This window comes from Somniosus microcephalus, chromosome 31 (genome assembly GCF_052327205.1).
Source record: "Somniosus microcephalus isolate GS21.2 chromosome 31, FLI_Smic_1.0, whole genome shotgun sequence".
Lineage (NCBI taxonomy): Eukaryota > Metazoa > Chordata > Chondrichthyes > Squaliformes > Somniosidae > Somniosus > Somniosus microcephalus.
Window position 1 is genome coordinate 8,666,405 of NC_141017.1, and position 19,811 is coordinate 8,686,215.

At 45.4% G+C, this 19,811-nt stretch overlaps 1 protein-coding gene across 1 annotated transcript in view; it reads right to left on the reverse strand.

Moving 5' to 3' along the window:
• The window catches only part of LOC147097562 (uncharacterized), a 62,019-nt gene that overhangs the window by 13,228 nt on the left and 28,980 nt on the right, over positions 1 to 19,811 (reverse strand). The window lies entirely within an intron of this gene.

Genomic DNA, 19,811 nt, shown 5'->3' on the forward strand with positions numbered 1-19,811 from the left:
GCCAAAAATTCACTACTTCTGCGCCCAAACGGCTGCCGGCGCTGCTGAAAGCTGTTAGCGCCTGAAAACTGGCGCTATGCGCTGAATTTCGGCGCTATTCCGGCGCTGCGGCGCCCGCTGCGGTGCGGCAGGTTCGGGAAGTGCAGGCCTCCTCCTTCCCTTAAGGAGGAGCTGCCTGCACCCGGCCGCGGCCCGCGATAACCTTTTTAAAAATGAGCTCGGCACCTCGGACAAGTGCCGGGCTTGCTTCTGTTCCGGGGGGGGGGGGAAGTCCGGGGAGGGAGCTGCGGCCAGGCGGGCGGCGGGAAAGCGGCCGGCCGCCGCGGGGCCTTTAATGCCCCGGCGCAACGTTCTGTAAGGCACCTCTGCCAGAACGTTGCTTGCGGCTGCCACGGGCGAGGCGGCCGCAACTCAATTTCCGAGTTCGGGCGGGTTACCATGGCAACCGGGACGCTGCGCACACCGATGACGTCATCGGTGCCGGCGCAGCGCTACCGGCCTAACGCCGATTTAGGGCCCCTGTCAATTTCAAAACTGGCCATAACTTCGCCGCTAGGCCCTCTAGCGCCTCAAAAGCGGCGCTAAGGCCAGTGAATTTCTAGGCCATTATGTTAAACTTGTGTAGAACCTTGGGTAGCTCACACCTAGAGTGCTGTGCACAGTTCTGGTCTCCATTGTATGAAAGGCTGATATTTAGCAATATTTAGTAGATGAGAATTATATACATATAAATTCAAGTGTAGCTATTGACCAAATAATATTACCCATAATTACTGCTGGGTAACTAAAAAGCCAAGACTTGTTCAGAATGCAGCTGCAAGGACAGTCAAAAGCAGTTTTGACTAAGCTTTGATAAAAAAACAGCCACAGGCTGCGAGTGAAGGTTAAATTGCTAAAAAAAAATCATATTATGATGGTAAGTAGAAATTAGAATTCATTTACCAAAACTAATTGCAACAATTATTAAAGGATAATTGTATAAGGGCATAAAATGAGAGATCATGGAAGTTAAGGTATTTATCTGGTCGATTAAAGTGAGATAGTCTGGATACCTCAAGACTAGTGAAACAGTGCTGATATGGGCCCTTGGTATAAAGACCTTGTATCAGGGAGGCAGGAAATGAAACAGATATGGTCAATTCCAATGGGGTGAAAAACTATAAACAAGATAACAAGACAGCAGAATAGGGTTGATGGAAAAATACTGGAAAGGCGGGATGCTACCCTTAGTCTGAGTGACAATTGTATTTTGACCATTAGAACCAATTAAAGAAGGTGATTTTGTTAAAGACCATATATGGACACTGGCCAAACCAACTTTTGATAAGAAAAGGGTTAAAACCTCGATACTTAAAGAACAACTTTACACAGACGTACTGCGAGAACAAAGGAACAGACTTAAGACAACTTCATCTGTGTTCAAGAGGTTCCAGAGACCAAGGGCTGTGAGCTACTCATTAAAACTATCGCCTAATGTTAAGTATATTACGCTGTAAACTTAATAAATCTTGATCTATTGCTCAAACATACTGGCTGCTGCCTATTGGTGTCTTGTCCAAGAACTCAAAGATCATTAAGATCTTACACCATATTACGAAAAGGATGTAGAGGCACTGGTGAAGATAAAAAAAAAGATTTACAAGGATATCTTGAGACACAGCATATATATACAACAGCACAACATGGCTTCCGGTAAGAACTGTACTGCACATTGTAGTGTATGTGCCTTTAAGAGCCCCCTGCGTACTGTAATGCCGGTAATGGCCACTCGGGCTATATAAGCCTGTATATTGTGTTGTATCAGTTAGTTCACCTCCAGACTTTGTTCAGTAAACACCTGTGAAACTAACTCCTGCCTTCAGTGTCTCTATTAACACACAGATACAACAGTGGCGACGAATTGGAAACGGACTTACCTGCAATTCGGCAGCACCTCAAGGACATCGATTCCTCAGACGTCCAAAGTCGAAGAAAAGCAAGAAAAATAAAAAAAACTGTGGTTTCACCAGCTAGCCGAGCTGGTGGCAGGTACTGCAATAATCCTTCCTGGGCAGCCGGCTGGGGCTCCATCGGCTGGCTCTGCAGTGAGGCCAAGCAGCGAAGGCGGAGGCAAGCAGAAACAGACGGGGGGGAGCACCCGGGAGACGGCCGATGCTGCAAAGCAGGTCGGCATTCGGACCTAGCAGAAGGGGGGAAAAGTCCCAGAGAGTCCGGCGGGAACGGGTCTCCACTTGTAAATTAAAAAAAAAATGCAGAAAACAGCGTTGTCAGCAGCAGCAGAGGCGGGAAAGCACGGGGAGCGCCATATTTTTTCTGCAGGAAAGAAAGGAAAGCGCGGGAAGCGCCATTGTTTTTCCAGGATGCCTAAGGCTGGCAATATTGATGCTTTTGATAACGATATAGAGGATTGGACCACATATGTGGAAAGAGTGGAGGTATATTGCACAGCAAATGGAATAGAAAATGATAAAAAGGCGTCAGTACTTCTAAATCTAATGGGCGCAAAGACATACGGGCTGTTACGAAACTTAATCACTCCAGCCAAACCAAAGGACAAGAATTTTAAGGAAATTGTTGATACCCTACAGGAGCACTTAAACCCAACACCGCTGCTAATAGCGGAATGATTCAAATTCTTAAGAGGAATCAGCACAAGAATGAAAGTAACGCTGATTACCTCACCGAATTAAGAAAGCTATCAAAGCACTGCCAATTCGGGGCAGGACTGGTAGATTCTCTTCGAGACAAATTCGTCTGCGGTCTCCTAAGTGAAGGAACACTGAAAAGGCTGCTTTCTGAGAAAGATTTGACACTGGACAAGGCTTTCAGTATGGCTGTATCATACGAAGCAGCCGCAAGAGGAGCTGCAGAGATACAGCAAAAGACACAGGACTTCGGCACCCATGAAATGACACAGGGTTTCGAGAGATGTTATCGCTGCGGTAGATCCACCCATGACCAGAGGGACTGCTTGTTCAAGGACAAAGCATGCAGGCAATGCGGAAAGATTGGACACATTGCACGGGTATGCCGATCTGGACAAAAAAAATCCACGGACAGGAAGAAAAAAATCAATAAAGAAAAGTACAGAAAGGTACAAATGATGACGGACAGTAGCTCCGAAGACCAGAAGAGCGATAGCGACTCCGGAAACAAGAGACTAAGCTGTCTCAAATTACATAATGTAATTGCCAAAGGAGATTACCAGACCATTTGGGTTACCCTCACGATAGCAGGGTCCCCAGTTAAAATGGAGCTAGATACAGGATCAGCTCTGACCGTCATAAATCGACGGGATTATGCGCGGCTATTTCCGCATATACCTTTAAAAGACACATCCATTATCTTGAAAACATATACGGGGCAGAAAGTATACCCCAAAGGAAAAATAAGGGTGCCTGTTGTATACAACGGCAAGGAAATACAGAAGTTGTATTTATACGTTCTACAAGATGGTGGTCCACTGCTGTTGGGACATGAATGGATTAGGAAGATACGTTTAGACTGGCACTCCATTCAGGCGCTGACGGTGACCAGTAAGAAAAAAAATGATGATGACGTCATACCTGAACGATTAAAAGACATCTTGGCCAACGCCAAGGAAGTGTTTCAAGAGAAACTAGGAACCTTGAAAGGCATCACCGCCTCAATAAAAGTGGAAGATGCGGCAATTCCCAAGTTTTTTAAGGCAAGGCCGGTGCCATAAGCAATTCGTCCAGCAGTCGAGGCAGAGCTGGAGAATTTGGAAAAGGCAGGCGTATTATCCAAGATAGATTGGAGCGAGTGGGCAACACCCATTGTCCCGGTCATGAAGAAAACGTTGAATAATGATAAATCTGATGAACAGAGAAAAATTTGCATCTGTGGAGACTTCAAGGTGACTGTAAACCCGGTCCTTCACACTGTACAGTATCCTCTTCCGAGGATAGAAGATATTTTCGCCTCACTATCCGGAGGGAAACGTTTCACCAAAATTGACTTGGCACAGGCATATCTACAGATGGAGGTTGAAGAGGCCTCTAAAAAGTATCTCACGATAAATACACACAAAGGCCTGTACCAGTACAATCGACTGGTTTTCAGAGTAGCATCAGCTCCAGCTATCTGGCAAAGAGCTATGGAGCAAGTCCTCCAAGGGATTCCAGGGACTCAATGCTACCTAGACGACATCCTTGTAACAGGCGAAAATGACAACGAACACCTTGCCAATTTGGAGAAGGTGCTCACTAGGCTGAGAGAACGGGGCCTACGAGCAAACCGCCCCAAGTGCAAATTTTTCCAGAAACAAATATCATATTGTGGCCACATAATTAATGAAGAAGGGCTGCATAAGTCCCCTGAGAAAATTGAAGCAGTCATAAAAGCACCAGCACCTGAAAATGTCTCACAATTAAGGTCGTTCCTGGGATTGATAAATTACTACCATAAATTTTTACCAAACTTGTCAACTGTTCTGCACCCTCTTAACGAACTGCTACAAACGGGAGTAATTTGGGAATGGAGCGAGGACTGTAAACGTGCCTTCCATAAATGTAAAAGCTTGATCACGTCCAAGGAAGTTTTGGCTCATTACAACCCATCACTGCCAATCAGACTGGCGTGCGATGCATCCCCTTACGGCGTAGGAGCGGTATTATCGCATAGATTCCCTGATGGCTCAGAACGGCCAATAGCTTTTGCGTCACGCTCATTGAACTCAGCTGAGCGTAACTATGCCCAAATCGACAGGGAAGCACTCAGCCTGGTATGGGGAGTGAAGAAATTCAACCATTACCTACACGGACAAAAATTTACCTTGTTGACTGACCATCAACCCCTCATCTCCATATTCAACCCTAAAAAGGGTGCTCCCATTATGACAGCGCAAAGGCTACAGAGGTGGTCCCTTTTTCTAGGGGCACACCAATATGACATAGAATACAAAGGATCAAAACAGCATGGAAATGCTGACGGTTTATCGTGCCTACCATTGCCAACGGTAGAAGAGGCACCTACAGTAGACCCAGTGGAGATGTTCCACTCTACCATAGTGGAATGTCTACCAGTAACAAATTCTGCCATTGAAAGGGAAACGAGAAATGACCCGGCTCTCTCACGGGTCTACGATTTAACGGTGAAGGGATGACCAGCACATGGCGAACCACTGTTGCCAGCATTCTCGCAAAGAAGAGAACAGCTGTCAGTGTGCCGAGGAACCTTGATGTGTGGATCCAGAGTGGTGATTCCACCCAAACTCCAGGATAAAGTGCTAAAGGAGCTTCACGAGGGGCATCTGGGTGGAGTGAAAATGAAGAACCTAGCCAGGGCGTTTGTATGGTGGCCAGGTATCGATGGAGACATCGAAGAAATGACCAAGAGCTGCCTAGGATGCCAGAAAGTCCAAAACGCTCCACCACAAGCCCCTCTACATCCATTAGAGTGGCCCTCATCTCCATGGCAAAGGGTACACATCGACTTTGCTGGTCCATTTATGGACTCAATGTTCTTAATCGCGGTTGATGCACACTCCAAGTGGCCGGAGGTAATAAAGATGTCCTCCACCACCACAGAAAAAACCATCACAGTATTAAGGACCATATTTGCCAGGAATGGGCTGCCTGAACAGATCTGTTCTGATAATGGACCGCAATTTGTGTCCGAAGAATTCAGGAAGTTCTTAAAAAACAATGGGGTTAAGCACTACACGTCCACCCCATACCATCCCGCCACCAATGGATTGGCTGAAAGGTTTGTCCAGACCTTCAAGAAGGCCATAAAGGCCATGGGTAATGAAGACATAAAACTTCAGCATAAGGTAGCTAACTTCTTGTTTGCATACAGGAATGCCATACATATGGTTACAAACCAAACTCCCGCCATGATGTTCTTCAAAAGAAGCCTAAGATGCCGGCTGGATTTGATCAAGCCAAACATCAGAAGGGACGTGGAGAACCAGCAATTTCAAGGCATGAATGAAAGGCCAACTAGAACCTTCCAGATAGGTCAACAGGTTTTGGCCCGGGACTACCGTACCGAGAAATGGCAGCCTGGAACTATTTGCACACGACTAGGACCGCTGATGTATACCGTGGACATTGGAGAAAGCATAATAAGGCGCCATGCTGACCAGATCATAGAGTCATCCGAAAAGGGACAACCTACACCACAACTCTATACGCCTAATGATGAAGTAGAGATACCCATAGTATCTACCTCCGATCCGGTGATACTGGAACCAGATGAACCCGACACTGGCATTCAAGCCGAATCGACCTTGCCAAAAGAACCTACTACACCACCAGAAACTACAACACCACCGAGGCGTTATCCGGACCGAGTCAGGAAGCCTCCAGAGAGACTGACTTATAATTGATTAACTGCAGCAATGTGTAGATTATTGTTCTTGTAACATGTAATTAATGATTACTTAAAATATTATGTACTGGTTGGCTAAAAGGGGAGGAATTGTAGTGTATGTGCCTTTAAGAGCCCCATGTGTACTGTAATGCCGGTAATGGCCACTCGGGCTATATAAGCCTGTATATTGTGTTGTATCAGTTAGTTCACCTCCAGACTTTGTTCAGTAAACACCTGTGAAACTAACTCCTGCCTTCAGTGTCTCTATTAACACACGGACACAACATTACACATGGCTTTATTATTATATACATCAGCCGTCCACCAGGTGGCTCTATTACACTTCTCCCTCCTTACTGAAGAAATTAATCATAGCAACTAATCATTGTACATGACTTGCATGGTATACACAAGTCTTGGTATACATTTCTCAATTTATGTTTCCCGATTCTACTATAGAATTCTGTAACACAAAAAAAAATATGAACTTATTTTACATATTTACAGATTAAACTTAACCACTGGTTTTCTGTTTTGAAGAAGATACCTTCTTTCTTGAACAGAACTTTCGGACCTTGTTGTAGGACTTTGACTCATTCTAGGCTGAGCCTGTGGAGAATTTTTCTCCAAGGGCTGACCATGATCTACATTTGGACTCTCTACACTTTCAGACTGTTTGTCTGCCTGACTCGGCCTCAGACTTGAATTCTGACTTTGTCTTGGACTTGTTTCTGGTACATCTGATGTAGGATTTGCTACTAGTACGCTACTTGTAACAAGACTATCTGACTCATCAGAATAAATTGAATCATCCCAGCTTTCAACTCCTTCCACATCTGTAGGTAAGATATGATCAATGTGAACAAACCTAACCTTTCCACGATCAAACATCTTGACCAAATATGTACGAAGGCCACATATCTTCACTATTCTTCCTGGTAACCACTTTAAGCAGTTATGGTGATGGTTCTTCACTCTAACATTCTGGTTCAACTTCACACTTCTCTCTCTAACTCTACCTTTATCATGACTCTCTTTCTGCCTTGATTGTTTCTCTTCTACGGATTGTGCCAAGTTTAGCTTTAACAACGAGAACCTGGTTCATGGCTGTCATTTGAGAAACAACTCTGCTGGTTTTCCACCGGTACTGGTATGAGGAGCATTCCGATAGGTAATCAGAAAATTTGCCAGTTTGTTGTCCAACGACAACTGATGTTTCTTTGAATTTGGATCCAACATTTGCTTGATGAGGGCACGTTTGACAATTTGTACTGTGCGCTCTGCTGCACCATTTGAAGCAGGGTGGTACGGTGGAACTTTGGTATGTTTCACACCGTTTCTGCTCATGACCTGTATGAGCTCTTCTGAACAAAATCAGACACAATTTCTTCTGGGAGGCCGTATGAAGAAAACAATCTTCGCAAATTGTCTAGTGTTTTGCTTGTTGTTGTTATCCGCATCGGAAACACCTCTACCCACTTCGAGTGACTATCTATCACTATGAGCAATTGCTGTCCTTCTAGCTCAGCAAAATCGACATGTAACCTTTGCCACACTCTGGGAGACCATTTCCACGGCTGTAATGGTACTGATGGTGGTTTCTTGCTCACCGATTGACATGTTGTACACTGACTGACTATGCACGTTATCTCTTTATCTAAACCTGGCCACCATAAATAACCGCGTGCAAAGCTCTTGGTCAAGCACATTCCCATATGCTGGTCATGAAGGTGATCTAACAATTTAGAACCTGAACCTACTTGTTATAACTACTCTTGCTCCCCACATGATACAATCTTTATCCACTGACATAAGAACATAAGCCATAAGAGCAGGAGGAGGTCATTTGACCCCTCGAGCCTGCTCCGCCATTCAATAAGATCATGGCTGATCTAACCTGGGCCTCAACTCCACTTCCCTGCACGCTCCCCATAACCCTTGACTCCCTTATCGTTCAAAAATCTTGACAATTCATTCCTATGAACAAAGTATGGATGGATATCTTCCTCTGATACCTGGTTTGGCCATCCATTTGCTATGTAATCATACACCTTTGACATAATTGGATCACGTTTGGTTGTCCTACCAATCTCTTCAGCTTTGACTGGCAGCTCATCGATGTCTGAGAAATAGAACACTTCTTCCTTATTGGGTGTAACTTGGGATGGCAACGTGGACATAGCATCAGCATTACTGTGATCAGCTGATCGTCTGTAATCAATGTCATACGTATACACTGACAAAATCAAAGCCCATCTCTGCATTCGGGCAACAGCTAAGGTTGGAACTGGGGACTTTGGATGGAGGATTGCTGTCAGGGGCTTATGGTCAGTAACTATGGTAAACTTATGACCAAACAAGTATTTGTGAAACTTCTTGACCCCAAAAATCAATGACAAAGCTTTCCTTTCGATCTGTGCATAATTCTGCTCATTGGCACTGAGAGTGTGTGAAGGAAAAGCAATTGGTCTTCCTCCCCACTATCTAGTACATGAGAGATCACTGCCCCAACTCCGTACGGCGAGGTATCATAAGAACATAAGAAATAGGAGCAGGAGTAGGCCAATCGGCCCCTCGAGCCTGCTCCGCCATTCAATAAGATCATGGCTGATCTGATCCTAACCGCCAATCTACTATCACAGAACCATCTCCTGAATCTAACAGAATTAGACACATGAAATAGGAGCAGGATCAGGCTACACGGCCCCTGGGCCCGCTCCGCTACCCACAGGGCCATGTCCGATCCGAACCTAGACTCATGTCCAAATTCCTGCCCGCTCCCCGTAACCCTTAATTCCCTTTACTTCTAGGAAACTGTCTATTTCTGTTTTAAATTTATGTAATGATGTAGCTTCTACAGCTTTTTGGGGCAGCATATTCCATGGACCTACCACCCTCTGAGTGAAGTAGTTCCTCCTCATCTCAGTTTTGAAAGAGCAGCGCCTTATTCTAAGACTATGCCCCCTAGTTCTAGTTTCACCCATCATCGGGAACATCCTCCCCGCATCCACCCGATCCAACCCCTTCACAATCTTATATGTTTCAATAAGATCGCTTCTCATTCTTCTGAACTCCAATGAGTAGAGTCCCAATCTACTCAACCACTCCTCATATGTCCATCCCCTTATCCCCGGGATTAACCGAGTGAACCTTCTTTGTACTGACTCGAGAGCAAGTATGTCTTTTCTTAAGTATGGACACCAAAACTGTATGCAGTATTCCAGGTGCGGTCTCACCAATACCTTGTACAACGGAAGCAATACCTCCCTATTTTTATATTCTATCCCCCTAGCAATGAAAGCCAACATTCCATTGGCCTTCTTAATCACTCGCTGCACCTGCATACTAACCTTTTGAGTTTCGTGCACCAGGACCCCCAGATCCCTTTGTACTTCAGTACTTTCCAGTTTCTTGCCATTAAGATAATAACTTGCTCTACGATTTTTCCTGCCAAAGTGCATAACCTCACACTTTCCAGTATTGTATTCTATCTGCCAAATCTCTGCCCACTTACTTAGCCTGTCTATGTCCCCTTGCAGGTTTTTTATGTCCTCCTCACTCACTACTTTCCCTCCCATCTTAGTATCATCTGCAAACTTTGACGTGTTACACTCGGTCCCCTCCTCCAAATCGTTAATATAGATTGTAAAGAGTTGGGGACCCAGCACTGACGCCTGCGGAACACCACCAGTTACTGATTGCCAGTCTGAGAATGAACCATTTATCCCAACTCTCTGCCTTCTGTTAGATAGCCAATCCTCTATCCATGCCAGAATATTACCCCCAATTCCGTGATTTTTTATCTTAAGCAATAATCTTTTGTGTGGCACCTTGTCAAATGCCTTTTGGAAGTCTAAATACACTACGTCCACTGGTTCCCCTTTATCCACCCTATATGTTACTTCCTCAAAGAACTCCAGCAAATTTGTCAAACATGACTTCCCCTTCATAAAACCATGCTGACTTTGTCCTATTAAATTATGATTATCCAAATGTCCTGTTACTGTCTCCTTAACAATGGTCTCCAAAATTTTACCTACCACAGATGTTAGGCTAACCGGTTTATAGTTTCCAGCCTTCTGTCTACTGCCCTTTTTAAATAAGGGTGTTACATTAGCAGTTTTCCAGTCTGCCGGGACCTTTGCTGAGTCCAGGGAGTTTTGGAAAATTATTACCAATGCATCCACAATCCCTACCGCCACTTCCCTCAAGACCCTAGGATGTAAGCCATCAGGTCCAGGTGATTTATCCGCCTTGAGTCCCATTATTTTACCGAGTACCACTTCCTTAGTGATTTTGATCGTGTTTAGCTCCTCCCCCCCTATAGCCCCCTGTTTGGCCAGTGCTGGGATATTCTTAGTGTCCTCTACTGTAAAGACTGATACAAAATATTCATTCAGTGTTTTTGCCATCTCCATATTTCCCACCATTAATTTCCCGGTCTCATCCTCTAAGGGACCAACATTTACTTTAGCCACCCTTTTTCTTTTTATATAACTATAAAAACTCTTACTATCTGTTTTTATATTTTTTGCTAATTTACTTTCATAATCTATCTTCCCTTTCTTAATCAATCTTTTTGTTATTTTTTGCTGTCTTTTAAAGTTTTCCCAATCCTCTATCCTCCCACTAGATTTGGCTACCTTATATGCCCTTGTTTTTAGTCGAATACTATCCTTAATTTCTTTACTTAGCCACGGATGGCTGTCTTTTCTTTTACACCCTTTTCTTTTCAGTGGAATATATTTTTATTGGAAGTTGTAAAATAACTCCTTAAATGGACACCACTGATCATGTACCGTCTTACCCTTTAATCTATTTTCCCAATCCACTCTACTCAATTCCGCTCTCATACCTTCATAGTCTCCTTTATTCAAGCTTAGCACGCTTGTTTGCGATCCAACCTTCTCACCCTCTAATTGAATGTGGAATTCAACCATGTTATGGTCACTCATTCCAAGGAGATCCTTTACTAGGACATTTTTAATTAATCCTGTCTCGTTACACAGGACCAGATCTAAGGTTGCTTGCCCCCTGGTCGGTTCAGTTACATACTGCTCAAGAAACCCATCCCTAATACACTCAATGAACTCATCCTCAAGGCAGCCCTGCCCAATTTGATTTGTCCAATTAATATGATAGTTAAAATCCCCCATAATTATAGATGTTCCCTTATTACAAGCCTCAACTATTTCCTGATTGATACTCCGTCCAACAGAGTTGCAACTGTTCGGAGGCCTATAGACTATGCCCACTAGTGTTTTTTCCCCCTTATTATTCCTTATCTCCACCCAAACTGTTTCATTATCCTGATCTTTTGACCCAATATCACACGCTAGCTTGATCTCCTTAGATGCATCATCGTGAACTAACATGGTACGCTCTACTAACTGGCTTCTACAGTCTTTTGACCACTGCCAAGGGACCTGTTTTCTCAACAGCTTATTCAGTGGATGTAACAATGTAGCCAAGTTTGGGAGAAACTTTCTGTAATAATTGAAAATACCCAAAAATGATTGAAGTTCAGAGACGTTCTTGGGAGTGGGTGCATTTCTGATTGCATCCAGCTTTCCCTTGGTTGGATGTAAACCATCATTGTCTACTCTGTGCCCTAAGTAATCCACTGAGTTTTGAAACAACTCACACTTGTGAGCTGTCACTCGTACTCTGTGCTTCTCTAGCCGTTTGAGCACTTCATTCAGCACCTCATCATGGATTTGCCTGTTTGGTGCTGAAATGAGTATGTCATCCAAATAAAACACTACCCCTTCAATCCCTTGCAAAATTTGGTTCATCACCCCCTGGAATATGTCGGGGGCAGAAGACACTCCAAATGGTAGCCTATTGAACTGATATAGGCCTCGCGGTGTATTTATAGTCAAGCATGACTTGGACTCTTCAGCTAACTCAAGTTGTAGGCAGGCGTTTGTTAGATCTAACTTCGAAAAGATCTGGCCGCCTACCAGCATTGTGAACAAGTCTTGGATCGGACTGCCCGTTTCGCTGAACACCTTCGGATACTGCTTGATGACATCATCTTTCGATGCAAATTTCACTTTCACACGAAAAATCTAATTCCAATCCAGCTTCAGTGATCCCAACCAATTTCTACCTATCAAGGCAGGCTTGTCTCCTGCCACTACTGTGAGAGGCAAGCTCTGACATGGATCCTTGTATTTCACTGGTATGGTGACACTTCCTACTACAGGGATTTGCTCCCCTGAGTAGCCTCGCAGCTCTACCTTCGAGTTCTCTCGTCGATAATCACACAACTTGTCGCAATATCGTGATTCCAGTACTATGCTCATGGATGCACCATTGTTGATTTCCATGGGTATCCTGGTTCCTGCGACATCTACTTGGATGATGATACCTCACGAATCGCTGTTAGATAGCTCTGTGCTCCTGAATCTCCAGAAACTCCTCGTCCTGCTGCTTCTCTTCAACGGTATGTAGTGTCTGGCAATTTCTACTTCTAGCATTGCCAGTCGGTTTACTCTTCTGTCGGCACGCCTTCGCAAGACGCCCAGTTTACTTGCAGTAGAAACACTCTGCCTTCACATATGGACAGCTTTGAGCGATGTAACAACAGAAAATGCTGGAAAAACTCAGCAGGTCAGGCAACATCCGTGGAGAGAAATTTGAGTTGACGTTTCGGGTTTGACCCTTCTTCAAAACTGGAGAGAAAAGGAACTAGATCAAAGGCAGGGCTGCGATCGGACAAAAGAATAAAAGAACCAAAAGAAGTAAAAGAGATTAGAAGCTAGACGAGATGGTAATATGCTGGGATTAGGTGTAAAGTGCACTGGCAGGGCAAAAGATAGCTGCCAGGTGTGAGAGAGAAACAAAAGGAAAGGGGGGGGGAGAGGAAAGGAGTGGAAAAATATAAGTAGAAATGAAATAGGGGCCGAGGTTATGATCTGAAATTGTTGAACTCGATATTGAGACCGGAAGGCTGTAAAGTGCCTAATCGGAAGATGAGGTGCTGTTCCTCGAGTTTACGTTGAGCTTCCGTGGAACAGTACAAGAGGCCAAGGACGGTGAGGTCCGAGTGTTGTCCCAGGCACCGATAGCACGACTTCAATGCACTGTTACCTTGGCCAGTTGCTGAGGCCTTGGGGCCCAACTGCCTTTTACTTTTAGCCTGCAGCCGATTCACCTCAGTTGTCTGACGACTGGAAATGGTGCGAATTCTCGGGAGTATCGGTCGGCCATATCCATCGACATAGCTGTCTGACAAGCTAAGGCAAAAGTCAAGTTAGGGGTTGTCAACAATTTACTTCAAATACGTTCATTTTTCAACCTACAAACAAAGTGGTCATGCAAAGCTCGGTCCTGAAAGTTTCTGAAATGACAGTGAATGGACGGCTTTTTTAAAGCTACAATGTTCTCACTGATACCCTTGTCATTTAATTGATCATGTGTTCCAAAACGATAACTTGCAGCAATTTCCAGGGGCTCGGGACTGTAGTGCTGTTCGAACTTGGTTAGGATCTCCTTCAGTGGCGTGTCCTTCGGCTTGGTGGGAACAAGCACCTTTTCCAGGGTTTCGTACGCCTCGGGGCCTGCTTCAGTCAAAAAAATAGCCCGTTTTATTTCTAAAACCGCCCGGTTACGGTTTACATCATCGGGGACTTCAATGATACTATTCACGGTGAAAAACATTTCTAGCCGCCCCACATACGCTCCGAAAGTCTCTCAGTCACAATGGAACTTACCCAAGTGCCCTATTATTCCCATAGGCGCGGCCATCTGGACTCTGGCAACGTCAACAGTTCAGCCATGTGTGCTCGAAATTTACCGCCCGGGATTTTTAAGTTTTTCTGTAAAATGAAGAACCTCTAACAGTCCCTCCATCGGTTGGCAGGATTATCCTCCAACAAAAATTTCAGCTAGGGAATCCGCAATCACATCCTCATCGGCAATTCTGTGATATCTTGGGATACAGCATATATACACAACAGCACAACATGGCTTCCGGTAAGAACTGTACTGCATATTGTTGTGTATGTACCTTTAAGAGAGAACTGCTTTATACTGTAGTACCGGCAGTGACCACACCTGTATATAAAGCAGTAGCAGGCTTCTGTACTTTCAGTTCCAGCATACCCTCTGTTCAGTAAACACCTCTTATTACCGTTCTCCTGCAGTCCGTGTGTTATTGATACACTACAGTGGCGACGAGCAGGTTCGAACTCACCTGCAGTACTGCATCACCTCACGGGGATTCATCCCTGGAAAGAAGCTTCTTGGAGGTCAAAGCCAGAGCAACGGGCGTCGACCGTGGGCAACCGCCCAGTGATCCATCGGAGTCCAGAGAATCGCAGGGGAAGCTGTGGAGAGCTGGGCCTGGTTCTCCAGTCAAGGTGTCCCAGCAAATCGGGCTGGTAGCAGGTAGTGCGCTGACCCTTCCCGGACTGCGGCGGGCTAGAGCTCGAGCGAGCGGCTCTGTAAGGGGGCCGAGCAGCGTCGTCGGAAAGAAAAAGAGAGAGAGAGGGTGGAGCGCACAGGGCACGGCCGGTGCTCAAGAGTCAGGCAGCACTGGAAAAAAAACAGAAAAAAGAGGAAGGAAAGAGACGCGCAGAAAGCCGCGGGGCGCCGCCATTACCTGTTAAAACGTGAGGAGCAGCATTGGCAGCAGGGGGAAGAAGGAAAAGCGCGGGAGGCGCCATTTTAATTCATTGGGGAAGAAGGAAAAGCGCGGGAGGCGCCATTTTAAACCACCCAAGATGCCGAAGAGTGGCAGTATCACTGTTTTCGATAACGAAATAGAAGACTGGACCACGTATGTGGAAAGAATTGAAGTGTACTGCAGGGCAAATGAGGTGGCCGCTGAAAAGAAGGCGTCGGTATTATTAAATTTGATGGGCGCGAGAACGTACGGCCTATTGCGAAATTTAATTACCCCAGCTAAACCAATGGAGAAAAGTTTTGAAGAGATTGTCAATATCTTACAGGAACATCTAAACCCTAGACCACTGCTGATAGCAGAAAGATTCAAGTTCCATAAACGAAACCAGCACAAAGACGAGAGTAATGCTGACTATCTTACGGAACTACGCAAGTTATCGACACACTGCCAGTTCGGAGCAGGACTGGCAGTTACCTTAAGGGATAAGTTTGTCTGCGGGCTCCAGAGTGAAGGAACCCAGAAACGACTACTTTCGGAAAAGGACCTTACGCTAGAAAAGGCTTTCAGCGTTGCAGTATCCTACGAAGCAGCAGCACAGGGAGCTGCGGAAATACAACAGAAACCGCAAGAATATAGCACCAATGAAATGGCATATGGAGCAGAAAAGTGCTATCGCTGCGGCAGAACAACCCATGACCAGAAGGATTGCTGGGCTAAGGACAAAGTATGCAGGCAATGTGGAAAAATGGGACACATAGCACAAGTCTGCAGGTCGGGAAAGAAAACCAACACTAAAAGAACTACTAAGGAAAAGTACAAGAAAGTACAAAAGATGACGGACAGTAGTTCAGAAGACCAGAAGAGTGATAATGACTCCGGGAGCAGGGGACTAAGTTGTCTAAAGCTACACAACGTGATCGCAAAGGAGGATCACCGAACCATTTGGGTCACCCTCATGATAGCATGGTCCCAAGTAAAGATGGAATTGGACACAGAATCAGCCCTAACAGTCATGAATCGACGAGACTACGAGCGGCTATTCTCACACATTCCCTTGAAGGATACGTCCATTGTCTTGAAGACATATACGGGGCAAAAAGTCTACCCCAGAGGAAAAATAAGGGTGCCCGTTAAATACAACGGCAAGGAAGCACAGGAACTGTATCTATATATACTACAAGATGGAGGACCACCATTATTGGGACGTGAATGGATCCGAAAAATACAATTGGATTGGCATTCCATTTAGGCGCTAACTGTGGCTGACAAAAAAGATGACGACGCCACATCTGGATGACTGTCAAAAATTCTAACTGACGTGAAAGAGGTGTTCCAGCAAGGACTTGGGACTCTAAAAGGCGTAACGGCAATGATAAAAATTGAAGATAACGCAAACCCAAAATTTTTTAAGGCCAGACCGGTACCATATGCGATCCGCCCAGCCATCGAAGCAAAGCTGGAGAGCCTGGAGCATTCAGGTGTGCTGTCCAAGGTGGACTGGAGCAAGTGGGCCACACCCATCGTTCCTGTAATGAAGAAATCATTGAGCAGCATGCCTGGGGAACCGAGGAAGGTTCACATCTGTGGGGACTTTAAGGTAACTGTGAACCCAGTCCTTCACACAGTACAATATCCACTTCCGTGGATAGAAGATATTTTCGCCTCACTATCTGGAGGGAAACGCTTTACGAAGATTGATCTGGCCCAAGCGTATCTACAAATGGAGGTAGATGAATCATCTAGAAAATACCTCACGATAAACACTCACAAAGGTCTTTACCAGTACAACCGACTGGTATTCGGGGTAGCATCAGCTCCGGCTATTTGGCAGAGGGTGATGGAACAAGTCCTGCAAGGGATCTCGGGGACCCAGTGTTATTTGGACGACATCCTGGTTACGGGCGGAAATGACAATGAACACCTTGCCAACCTGGAGCAGGTGCTCACTAGATTACAAGAATATGGACTACGAGCCAACCGCCCCAAATGCGAGTTTTTCAGGAAACAAATCTCGTATTGTGGCCACGTGATTGATGAAGAGGGGTTACATAAGTCCCCAGACAAGATTGAGGCAGTAGTCAAGGCTCCAGCACCGGAAAATGTGTCACAACTGAGGTCGTTCCTCAGATTGGTGAACGACTACCATAAGTTCTTGCCAAATTTGTCTACAATTCTGCACCCGCTGAACGCCCTGCTGCAAACTGGAGTAGCATGGAAATGGCGTGATGAGTGTAAGCGTGCCTTTCAGAAATGTAAATGCCTAATCACTTCAAAAGAAGTATTGGCTCACTACAATCCATCACTACCGATTCGGTTGGCATGTGATGCGTCTCCCTACGGCATTGGAGCGGTGCTGTCGCACAAATTCCTTGATGGTTCAGAGAGGCCAATAGCCTTTGCGTCATGCTCGTTAACATCAGCTGAGCGTAACTACGCCCAGATTGACAGGGAGGCCCTCAGCCTGGTGTGGGGGGTGAAGAAGTTCAATCACTATCTGCACGGGCAGAAATTCACCTTACTGACTGATCACCAGCCTCTTGTCTCCATTTTTAACCCAAAGAAGGGCGTTCCGGTGATGACGGTGCAACGGCTGCAAAGATGGTCACTTTTTCTAGGGGCATCTGGGAGGGGTAAAAATGAAGAGCCTAGCCAGAGCGTTTGTGTGGTGGCCGGGAATCAATAAAGAAATCGAGGAAATGACCAAGAGATGCACAGGATGCCAGAAAGTCCAAAACGCTCCACCACAGGCCCCGCTACACCCATGGGAGTGGCCCTCATCTCCATGGCAACGGGTACACATTGATTTTGCTGGTCCATTTATCGACTCAATATTTTTAATCGCCGTGGATACACATTCCTCAAAAACCTCCGGAAATCCTCGGACACAAACTGTGGTCCATTGTCGGAGCAAATCTGTTCTGGCAAGCCATTCCTGGCGAAGATGGGCCGTAGGACTGCAATAGTTTTCTCCGTGGTGGTGGAGGACATTTTGATGACATCTGGCCATTTCGAATGACAACATACCACTGCAACACAAGGTGGATAATTTCTTGTTCGCTTACTGAAATGCGACACATGCAGTCACCAACCAAGCTCCAGCCATGATGTTCTTTAACCGCGGGTTAAGATGTCGCCTGGACTTGCTCAAACCAAACATAAGACGAGATGTTGAGAATAAGCAATTCCAGCACATCAACGAAAAGCCAACCAGGAGCTTCAAGATAGGGCAACCAGTCTTGGCCCGCGACTACCGAACAGAAAAATGGCAGCCAGGAACGATATGCACACGGCAGGGGCCACTAATGTACACAGTGGACGTTGGAGAGAGCATCGTGAGACGCCATGCTGACCAGATTCTAGAGTCACAGGAACAAGTCAAATCCATACCACGAGTATGCGCACCTGGCGATGAACCCGAAGTACAGATTGCGTCTACCTCAGAATCGGTGGTATTGGAAGCTGACGAACCAACCAATGACAATGAGCCAGAATCGACTCCGCCGCAAGAACAGGATACTCGAGAAAGGCGCTATCCAGACAGGATCAGGAAGCCTCCTCAAAGACTGAATTTATAAATGATTACTTTCAGCTGATGTATATAGTACAAAGAAAATTGTAATTGTAATTAGTTATTATTCAATTGTTAAATGAATGTTATGTACTGTTTATCTAAAAGGGGAGGAATTGTTGTGTATGTACCTTTAAGAGAGAACTGCTTTATACTGTAGTACCGGCAGTGACCACACCTGTATATAAAGCAGTAGCAGGTACTTTCAGTACCAGCATACCCTCTGTTCAGTGAACACCTCTTATTACCGTTCTCCTGCAGTCCGTGTGTTATTCATACGCGGACACTACACATATGGCTTTATTATTATATACATCTGCACTGCATACAGTTTTGGTCTCCTTATTTAAGGAAGGTTATATTTGCATTGGAGGCAGTTCAGAGGCGATTCACTCGGCTGATTCCTGAGACGAGGGGGTTGACTTATGAAGAAAGGTTGAGCAGGTTGGGCCTATACTCATTGGAGTTCAGAAGAATGAGAGGTGATCTTATTGAAACATATAAGATACTGAGGGGGCTCGACAAGGTAGATGCTGAGAGGGTGTTTCCCCTCGTGGGGAAATCTAGAACTCGGGGGCATAGTTTCAGAATAAAGGGTTGCCCTTTTAGAACTGAGATGAGGAGGAGTTTCTTCTCTCAGAGGGTCGTAAATCTGTGGAATTCTCTGCCCCAGAGAGCCGTGGAGGCTGGGTCATTAAATACATTTAAGTTGAAGATAAGGGTTATGGGGAGCGGGCAGGGAAGTGACTTTGAGCCTAAGATCAGCCATGATCTTATTGAATGGTGGAGCAGGCTCGAGGGGCCAAGTGGCCTATTCCTGCTCCTATTTCTTATGTTCTTATGTCCACCAGGTGACTCTATTACAATACCAGAACAGAGGATATACGTATCTGGACAGATTGAACAGGCTGGGGCTGTGTGCTCGAGAAAAGAGAAGGCTGAGGGGTGACCTGATAATGAAAGAGTTTGATTGGGTAGACGTAGAGAAGATGTTTCCACTTGTGGGGGAGACCAGAACTAGGGGTCATAAATATAAGATAATCACTAATAAATCCAAGAGGGAATTCAGGAGAAACTTCTTTACCCATAGAGTGGTGAGAATGTGGAACTCATTACCACAGGGAGTGGTTAAGGCGAATAGCACAGATACATTTAAGGGGAAGCTAGATAAACACACGAGGGAGAAAGGAATAGAAGGATATGATGATGGGGTGAGATGGAGAGGGGTGGGCGGAGGGTTATGTGGAGCACAAACCCCGGCACAGACCAGTTGGG